Genomic DNA, 10102 nt, shown 5'->3' on the forward strand with positions numbered 1-10102 from the left:
ATCCCAGCCAACTTATCTCCTACCCGCACTATAAATATTTGGACATTGAGGCTACTCTTTCACACCACCTTCCAAGTTCCCATCTTGCATTCCCCCCTCTTCATCTAGTACCTACCCTTCCCTTAGCTCCACACAATGTCCACCCACACAATGGAGATTCCTAGCCTTGGCATGCCCTCAACCCTTCCTTGCTCATTCCGTGTTGCATTGCACCCTCAATATGAATCCATTAGAGCCCAATGCGACCCGTGGAACTTGTCCATCGCTCGACCCTCCTCCCATGCCACAAAAAAAAATCATTATTGATTGCCTCTTCCCCTATTTCTACTACATGATTTCCCCCAAGGCAGATACCGCTCGCCTTATCCTTGTTACCAAATTTGTCTCTTGACTCTTCATCTCAGACAAAGATGATGACAATACAAAAAGTTGATTATTTAGGGAGTGAGAAATGACACAAAACCATTTTCACCATCCTAGCGGCCGTCATGAATGGCTCAGCCAACGATAGATGTAGTATTGAATGTATTCTCCAAAAGTGTGGCAAGGGATTTGTAAAGGCCATTTTGTGGGTCTGCAACTTCGTTGCATTCAAGCATGAAATACTACTTCAACATTACAGTGAAGTAGACGACCATAGCTCCACTTTAGCAGTAGTTTGCCTAACTCTAGATTGATCAATGCAACCAAAGCTACAAACACAAGCTTAATGGAAGGGCAAGCCATCTGTATGAACCCCTAAGTATCTATCACCTCATCGCTTTTCTGAATTGCAGAATGGTACGCTTCAGCACTAATTTGCCTAACCCTGGAAATTTTGAATTTATCAATCATCGCTTTTCAAAATTGCAAAACGATATGCTTCAGTAGTAGTAGTTTGCCAAACTCTGGAAATTTAGAATGCTTGAACACAAGCATAAAGGAAGGGCAAGCCATTTGAGATTTCATACAAGAACCAACAAACATTAGGGGAATTACGGACTCAAAAAGGGCCTCATAAGAGTGGATTAGCAAAATGGATTAAGAACTAATAAGGTCTATCAAGGGTCCCATCACCCCCATATGAGTCCAAAAAAGTACACCTCCCTAGGCTTTGGTGGTCCCAAAAAGTGCACCTCCCTCTCCCACTTGGAGGATCCCCACCATGTGCAAGAAGTCCACCCTCTTTATACCCCAAGGTGGTCCCCGCTCCTAAAAAGTATCTCGTGGGTACTACTCCCCCAAAAATTTGAAATTTTTCAAAAGTGCCAAAAATGACTTGAAACCCTTCCAAACCTTCCCCCAAACCATGCATATGCACCCAAATCCCTTTCCAACCCTTAAATCCTTCTTCTACTCACCACAGTCACTTTCCAATGCCTCAATCCTTCTTCTTCTCACCTAATCACTTTCTAACCCCTGAATCCTTTTTCTTCTCACCATAATTATTTTCCATCGCTTTTCTAACCCTCTCATGGCTCCATTGCATATTGGGTTATTCCCTCCATATAGGATAGGCCCATGTGGGGGAGGTATAGATAGTCCAAGGATGCAAGTTAAATAATGGGGAAAGTAGGATGAGGTGGCAAGATTCCTTGTGCCAACCCTCCACTTGTCCTCCTAGATATTTGAACGTATTATAAAATTGGGAAGAGACCAAGGGAGTATCATGGACTTGGGACATGGGAGTTGATATATGTGGAAAAATGTGGCCAAGCATTATCGCACACAATTGAGAGTGCGTAACCACCTAGCCCACATGGGAGACTCTTCCACACACACCATGCATGTGGGAGGATGCATTTACTGGGAGAGACCCTCTCTCTTGGCTATAAAAGGAGGGGGCTATTCCTTGATGAGACACGCTCATTCTTGTAAAGCCACCTAGCTAGTATTTTGATTTCTCCCTTCCCTTCCTTTCAAAATAAAGCATGGTCCTCTTCCCTTGATGTCTCCATCTTTGCACTCCTCCTCCCATCATGTACACATTTCTCTTCTCCCTCTCCCTTTCCCTTTGTGTCATAGTCTCCCCCTTCATTCCCTCCCCTTCTAATTCCTTTTCCCCTCCCATGATAACGTTTCGCCCTCACATTCTCCTTTCCTCTATGGCCCTCGAGCGTCACCATGCTTAGCCTCTAGCCTTTGGTCCTAATTTCTTTTCTGGCTAATAGCGTGTGTGTGTGTGTGTGTGTGTGTGTGAGAGAGAGAGGGAGATGGATTTTCATGGTGTGTGTGTGTGTGTGTGTGTGTGTGTGTGTGAGAGAGAGAGAGAGAGAGAAGCAAATGGATTCCTATGGATCATGATGTAGTGGACACAATAAAGATTTGATTTGATTCCTAGGCTTTGTAACTTGATTTGAAGTTATTTTGTAGATATTCCGATTTCTATTACTAAGTTAATGATTTTAAAGAAATACTAATGATTTACTTATTGCAATTGTCAGGATGCATCGAAATTGATCATTTAGGGACGTGCCAAGCACCGCTACTACAATATTTATGAGAAGTGAATTCACGAGCACAATGGGGCATGCCTTAGCCTTACAATGATTATTATTTTCTTATATAGATAAAAAAGTTAAAGATCAAGAAGTTATTGGAAAAGCACATGGATGTAATACTATCTTTCATTGAATGGAAGCATTCATGTACATTGGCTAAAAATGATTTGATTGAATATACCAAGAAATTTTTTATACCACATTGGATATCTATATTTTTTTCTATAAATTATCATATTAATTCTTTTACAATGTATTACTTTAGGTTAATTGTTGTATTTAGTTAGCCAGGACAACTTTGAATTACTACATGAATCAGTGATGAAGCACAATAGTTTGTACATGGATGAGAGTAGCTGAGTTGTTTGTGGGATCTTGTCGATGAGATGTAGATGTAAGTCTTGAGAACAGTTGATGGGGCATGGATTCCTTTAGAATGAATTCCTTTATTAGGTAGTGGGTTATCTTTGGGATCTTGTGGATGAGGTATAGATGTACATGTTGTGTTTGGGATTTTAAATCAATGGTATATGGTCTTTGAAAATGTACTACTTTTAAAGATTATGTAAGTTCAATTAAATATGAGTCTTTATTTACTTAATAAATCCCAATGGTGCCAAAATACACCACCTCATGCATGGATGAGACAATTAATATGTATTATGTTGTGTATATGAAATATGTATGTAGCTATTTGGAAGTTAAATTTACTTCTTGGACATTGCATCGCATTTGAAAACAATCAGACATAATTGCATGTGATCACTTATATTTACATAAAATGGGAGTTGGCAACTTGAACCCCCAAGTAACACATGCTTTGATGGAATACTCCAAGTAACATTTTGGGAAGGTTCTACTCTTAGGTATTGCTTATATTTAGAGCTAGATTGATTTTTTAATTCAATTAATAACTTTGACTCATGAATAATATAAGTTAGAGGGGATATTATAATTGAATATCCTTAGATGGCGAGTTTGGGTAGAAAGAGATAATGATAAAAGTTGTAGGGAATCAAAAGATTGTTAAAAGTTATACTATGAATTATTTTCACATCTTGCACCATTTAGAAGATATGGGCCTCCAAACAGGGTTGTTTTTCCCTAGTGTTTAAAAAAAAAAGAACTTGCTAGATCAAATCAATTGCACCTGTATGTAGGCATAATATTTGGTTGTGGACTTGGCTAAAACTAGGGGGTCAAGATTGCCTAATTTTTTCCCAATTCACCTTTTTGTTATTTTCTTTGTTGGAAATCGCTATTTGGGGCATGGAGAGACATTCCCCCCAAAAAATTGCAAAAAAAAGGGCTAGATGGCCCTAGGTGTGAGTAGGTGCGACTTTGGGCCAGACAGGGATGCCATCTAGCCCAAAGTCGTGCCTGCTCATAGTTAGGGCCATCTGGCCTTTCTTTTTTGCAAATTTTTTGGGGGAATGTCTCTCCATGCCCCAAATAGCGATTCCCAACAAAGAAAATAACAAAAAGGTGAATTAGGGAAAACTTAGGCAATCTTAACCCCCTAAGACGTCCCAAAGTCACACCTACTCATACCTAGGCCCATCTGGCCTCTTTATTTCAAAATTTTTGGGGGGGAATGTCTCTTGATGTCCCAAATAGTGGTTCCCCCAAATCAAGGTTGCCTAATAGTGGCTCAAAATTGCATAATATTTTTCCAAATAACTTTTTTTCTCTTTTATTTGTTGGGGACCAGTATTTGGGGCATGGGGAGACATTCCCCCAAAAAAATTTTGAAAAAAAATGGCTAGATGGCCCCAGGTGTGAGCAGGTGCGACTTCCCAGGTCCTCATCTGGCCCAAAGTCACATCTGCTCACACCTGGGGCCATCTGGCCATCTTTTTTCAAAATTTTTTGGGGGAATGTCTGTCCATGCCCCAAATAATAGTCCCCAATAAATAAAAGAGAAAAAAAGTTATTTGGAAAAATATTAGGTAATCTTGAACCCAAATCAAGGTTGCCTAATACTGATTCCCCCAAATCAAGGTTGCCTAATAGTGGTTCCTCCAAATAGGTTTTTGGGAGGGGGGTTTTCAAGATTGCCTAATGTTTTTCCATATAACTTTTTTTCTATTTTATTTATAGGGAACCAATATTTGGGGCATGGAGAGACATTCCCTCCCAAAAATTTTGAAAAAAAATGGCTAGATGGCCCCAGGTGTGAGCAGGCGTGACTCTAGGTCAGACAGGGTTCAAGATTGCCTAATATTTTTCCATATAACTTTTTTTCTATTTTATTTGTTGGGAACCAGTATTTGGGGCATGGAGAGACATTCCCCCCAAAAAAAATTGAAAAAAAATGGCCAGATGGCCCTAGGTGTGAGCAAGTGCGACTTTGGGCCAGTCGCGGTCCCCGTCTGGCCTAGAGTTGCGCCTGCTCACAGTTGGGGCCATTTGGCCATTTTTTTTTAAAAGTTTTGGGGGGGAATGTCTCTTCATGCCCCAAATATTGGTTCCCAACAAATCAAGGATGCCTAATAGTGGTCCCCCCAAATAATTTTTTTTTAAAGGACGATGGGGGGTTTCAAGATTGCCTAATATTTTTCCAAATAACTTTTTTCACTTTTATTTGTTGGGAACCACTATCTGGATCAAGGAGAGACATTCCCCCAAAAAAAATTTGAAAAAAAATGGCCAGATGGCCCCAGGTGTGAGCAAGTACAACTTTGGGCCAAATGGGGACCCCACTAGCCCAAAGTCATGCCTGCTCACACCTAGGGCCATCTAGCCATTTTTTTTCAAATTTTTATTAGGGGGATGTCTCTCCATGCCCCAAATACTAGTTCCCCCAAATAGCTTTTTTTTTTTTTGGGGGGGGGGGGGGTCAAGATTGCCTAATACATTTTTTGTATAGATGTGTGGCTAATGGGGTGTATTGGTATTCATTATAGAGAAACTTGCTAATCACCAAGAAGGGGCTGATTAGGGGCAAGAAGTAATGTCATAAGACACAACAAAGTCCTCTTGGCCAAGCACACATTTGGGCCAAACTTACATTGTTTGATACAATTGCACACCCACATGCACATTGAGGCCAAGAGGCCTTTTTGAAATTGAGTTTTGGGTAAACGTCGACAAGCAGCAAGAACAAGACAACAATAATAAAACAACATAGATTATGATTTTACTTTATTCCATGGGAATGATAAATTTATTTATTTAGAATGAAATAATATCAATTACCATAGAAAGGGCAAGTACAAGTAACCTCCATTGGTGGGGAGCCAAAATATAGTGTCTACAAAAGAACACACTATAATATAATAGGTGTCTTCTAAAGGAAAAGAACACATACAAGACAGATAAATGTTGATGGGTATAGTGGTAAATGCTAAAGAATGACCACTTCCATCTCGTCCTCCCCTCTACCTTTGATTGCCTCAATGTTCTATCCATCCATGCTCAAGTTCCTTGAAATCCAATCGAGATTACTTCCACATATTTGAAAAGATTTGAATAATGTTTATCCAATAAGATACAAGGAGAAGGTAGTTCATAATCCCTAGATGTTGCCTGCATGCACCATGTAGCTTGCACCCTTTGATTGATTGCTTTCTCTACTGCAACTTGCCAAGAACACATTTTGTCACATAACTCAGGGAACACTTCTACTTCTTGTTGTTGGAAACATTGAAATAGAACAATGAGAGATGTGAGAAAATAGATTTGAGTTACTGAGTGAAAGTAATTTAAAAAATTAGATTACAAAATAGCTTTGTTGTTACACTATGAACTACCAAGCACCACATTGTAGGAGAATCATCCATCTCCGCCTATTTTATATTACTTCTCCCATGGACTTTGAGCCATATCTCACTAAATGCAGCCTAGGTGGAGGGGTGGCACATGGAGGAGCCATGCCACCTTACATTTTATAATATTACTACCATGGATCACACCTTATGGGTCCTCTTACATGGAAGGGTGGCACATGGTCATGCCCTACCACCTCAACCCTGGGCCCTATGCACACCATATTTTATTATACTATTGCCACACATACAAACACACACACATATTAATGCCTTTTTCCTTAGACAAATTTATCCATAACAGCTCCCCCCCCCAGGCAGGGAATGCATAGCATTTCCATGCCTGGGTCCATCATGCACAAAGAAGGGCTTGAGATAACGCTTGTTGCTCACCTTCCTTCCATATGGCTCATGCAGCTCCTGAACTTGTACAGACCCATTGCTACGTTCCTTGATGACTTTGTATGGACCGGTCCACAGTGGTGGAAACTTCTTATCCATTTGGTGGTCCAATCTATTATCAAAGCATAGCACATCATCCCCCTTAGCAAAGTGTCTTTCCCATCCCTTGTGAATCTTAGCATCCAAGCAGGCCTTTTGTCGATTCTTTTGAATCTTTGTTTGATGTAGGGCAAGGCGTCGGGTTTCATCTAGCTTCTCAAGTTGCACCAATCGGGCCTCTACATGTTCATCTTTTGTCATCCTCTGTTCTTGTGCCAATCTCAAAGCTAGAATCTCTATCTCTAGTTGTAAAACGGCCTCAGTACCATATACCAACTCAAAAGGAGTGTGACCTGTAGATGTTTTATGAGTGATGTTGTAAGCCCATACGGCTTCTGTGACCTTCTAATCCCACTGGCTCATGTTCCTTGTGGCCATTTTTCCCATGGTTTTATAAAGGAGGCCATTGGTCTGCTCTATTTGACCCATGGATGCTGGATAATAGATGCTAGAAGTGCAATGATCAATACCCATGCGATCCATGAGTATGCTTCATTTAAGAATGGACTCCCATGGTCGGAGACTATTTCCATGGGTGTCCCAAACCTTCTGTAGATATGTTCAAATATGAAATTTGAAACTGCCTTACCATTTGCAGCGGGTCAGCCCACTTAGTGACATACTGAGTGGCTACCAAAAGATACTTCTTTTTGCGGGCAGTCATGGGCAAGGGCCCGACAAAATCTATTCCCCACTTTTGAAACGGATGGATGGACATCACTGGGTGATGTTGCCCAGGATGCAAATCCTTCCTACCAAAGAATTGGCATGGTTCATAGGTTTTGCAATACAAAGTGACATCCTTGAACAAGGTCGGCCAATAGTATCCAGCATGTAAAATCTTATTAGTTGTATAGTCACTGGCATAGTGGCCTCCACAAAATCCATCACGATAATTCTTTAATACCTTAGGTACTTCATCTGCATCAATGGCTCTTCTTAGTATCCCATCCATGCCTTGATGGTACAACACCCCATCAAAGAGGGTGTAGCACCTACTATCTCTACGGATCTTCTTTCTCTCATAGCTGGTACTTTCTGAAGGAAAGGAGAAAGCAGTTAGAAACTTGTAGATACCGCCATACCATGGATCCCCCACTTCTATGGCTACTACAAGGGTTACATCGAGGCACTCCTCTAAATCAATCAAAGCATTCTTCAAGTTGGAACAACCCCCTTTTAAAATTTTGAAAGAAAAATCATATTCTTGTAGAACTGCCAACCATTTGGCCAACCGGCCCATGGGATTTGGTGATTGAAGAACGTGCTTTACAAGACCATTGCTAGAGATTATAATGGACTTTCCAGCCACATAATGCTTAAATTTCTCAATGCAGAAAACCAAAGACAAGGCATGCTTGTCAGCCTCTGAGTAGCATCGTTCGGTGTCGAGCAATTGTCAAGAAGCAAATCGAACGGGATACATGAACCGATCCTACCCTTGTTGGAGAAGAATACCTGCCAGAGTGTGCTCACCAAACCCAGGATTGATATAGAAAGTCTTTGACCAATCTGGATTGCGTAGAATGGGTTCTGAAGCCAGAGCATTCTTGATTTATGCAAACCAATGATCACAATCCTCATCTCAAGAGAAATCAACCACATCTTTTAATAGCATAGTCATGGGTCGTGTCAAAGTAGCATATTGATCAATGAAGTGGTGATAGTATCCTGCTAGATTGACAAATGAATGTACCTGACGTTTGGTTGTTAGCGGGGAGAGCTTGAGGATGGCTTCTACCTTCTTGGGGTCAGGCTTGACACCCTCGGATGAGACAATATGTCCCAGTAACCTCCCTTGAGTGGCTCCAATGGTGCATTTCTCCGGGTTGAGACTACCATTTGCATCATTAACCCTTTGGAAGGCCAACCTAACCTTCCTGACGTGCTCCTTATGTGACGAGAATATACAAAAATTATCTAAAAACACCTCCAAGAAATCCCCCAAATAAGGAGCAAACACCATCTGCATAAATCTTTGAAAGGTAGCAGGAGCATTGATGAGGCCAAATGGCATTACTTTGAATGAAAATGTCCCCTAGGGTGTGGCAAATGTGGTTTTAAGCACATCTTCTTCGGCAATTCTGATTTGATAAAACCCAGAGTAACCATCACAGAAAGTATACATCTCATGACCACTTACCTTCTCAAGAATGAGGTCTTGAAAGGGAAGAGGATGATGGTCCCTCTTGGTGGCTGCATTGAGTTTCTTATAGTCGATGCAGACCCGCCACTTGTTGTTTTTCTTTGGGGTGACTACCATTAGTGAAACCCAGTCAGTATTGTGAACCGTAACAATAAACCCAGCTTCTACAAGCTTCTACAACTTCGAGCACAAAGCATCGGTCTATAGGGGTGCTTTATCTTCAATACTTCTGAGCCACAAGCTTCGCATTAGGCTTCAGCTCTATCTTGTGCTCTATGGCAGTCACATGGCGAAGGTGGTGGTAGCTAGTTGCAAAGAGGTCACGGAAATCTTTGAACATTTCTAGGAACTCGTCTTTCTCACTTGGAGTGAGGTCTGGGGAAAGCATAGATTCAAGCTGTTAAGGACTAGCTGTTACCTTTTCTGCAGCTGGCGGGGTCAAAGACACCCCCATCATGTAAACTTCCTCCTCTGAGAACTCCCTCCCATCTGATTCTTCCACTGATTCAAACACCGAGGATGAGAGAGTATCACTGTATTGCTCCTCTTCTTCTTCTGGTTTCGTGGCACCTAGTTGCATCGGGATCTTCTCCTTAGAAGCACCAAAAGACATGTGTCCTATCTTCCAATAGCTAGCTGCATCACTCTTTCTCAACCATGGTCTCATGAGTATGGCTGGGTAACTCCTACCTGTATCTTCAATGTCCACTCATAGAAATTGACGGTGGTGGTCAACCCATTGATAGTGATGGGCAAATCCTCAATGACTCCCAGAGTGGCGAGTCCTCGACCATCTGCTACCTTGATTCGAGTGGAGCAACACCTTGTATATTTCAAATTCAATTTCTTCATGATTCGGGGCACCATGATATTACATGCAGCTCCCCCATCAACACACACATTTTTGACATGGCAATCATCTATAATGACATCGACTGTATGTGGGTGCTGATCAATTTCTTTAGAGATAGAAGATACCTCTCTTACCTTTCCCTTTTTCTTGTTCCTCCTTGTTGAGAGCCCTTGCTGCAGCTCACGTCTCACCTTAGGGCTTAATGCTATTAGTTGAGGGAGCGTTATGCTCAAAGAACGATGAGCAAGGTCCTGAACGACCGAATAGTCTTCTTGCCCCGAGCCGATGGGAAAATCCGAGGGCAACCACTTACTCCTGCGAGATCTTTTAGTCTTCTCTATTGGTGGGTCTACCA

Source organism: Dipteris shenzhenensis, chromosome 10 (assembly GCF_047967505.1).
Source record: "Dipteris shenzhenensis isolate YYH24624 ecotype China chromosome 10, Dip_SZ_1.0, whole genome shotgun sequence".
Taxonomy (NCBI): domain Eukaryota; kingdom Viridiplantae; phylum Streptophyta; class Polypodiopsida; order Gleicheniales; family Dipteridaceae; genus Dipteris; species Dipteris shenzhenensis.